The sequence below is a fragment of the Durio zibethinus genome, chromosome 27 (assembly GCF_047325235.1).
Source record: "Durio zibethinus cultivar Kanyao isolate XHJ-2024 chromosome 27, ASM4732523v1, whole genome shotgun sequence".
NCBI lineage: Eukaryota > Viridiplantae > Streptophyta > Magnoliopsida > Malvales > Malvaceae > Durio > Durio zibethinus.
The window spans coordinates 574,612-575,214 of record NC_143188.1 but is presented as its reverse complement, the minus strand read 5'-3'; the positions used below and the strand labels follow the sequence as shown (position 1 = coordinate 575,214).

General features: G+C 31.3%; 1 non-coding gene across 1 annotated transcript; it reads left to right on the top strand.

The window, feature by feature from the left end:
- The first annotated feature begins 284 nt into the window (after nucleotides 1-284).
- On the top strand, nucleotides 285-391 carry LOC149510809 (small nucleolar RNA R71). Its single transcript, XR_016334894.1, has one exon. It is a non-coding gene; the product is annotated as a small nucleolar RNA R71 (small nucleolar RNA).
- Nucleotides 392-603: the final 212 nt, after the last annotated feature.

Here is a 603-nt window from a genome sequence, read left to right as displayed (position 1 = left end):
GCTCTGAGGATATAGCCTTACAATGTATAGATTATATAGATTTGGCTAGAGAATCTACCCTAAGACTAAGTGTTGTAAGCTCACTAAGCTTGTACACCACTAAAACTTCCCTAATATGTTATTTTTCAAGACTACTAACAATTATTAATTGCCATATCCTTAATCAATTCATAAGATATATCAGAAGTCTTACTCATTGAAACACCTCATGATGTAGTATTTAAAAGTGTTTTATGTTAGGTACAAACCCTTTATAAAAGATCTGAATCTCCAATCATTTTAGTAGTCAATAGTGTGAACACCACTTCAAGAGCTCCTTGTATCTTTCCCATGTTTCATACAAGGTCTTTGATTCATGTTGTGCAAATGTAGTAATTTCATTTCAAAGCTTGATCATCTTGGTTGGAGGAAAAAATTTAGTTATGAACTTTTACACTAAATCATCCTAAGTTGTGATAAAATCTGGTAGCATCAAGGCTAACCAACTCTTAGCTCTATTTCTAAGGAAAAATGGAAACAACCTAAGCTTTATGGCATCTTCAGTAACATTATTATGTTTAAATGTATCACATATATCTAAGAAATCTAAAAAATGAGCATTTG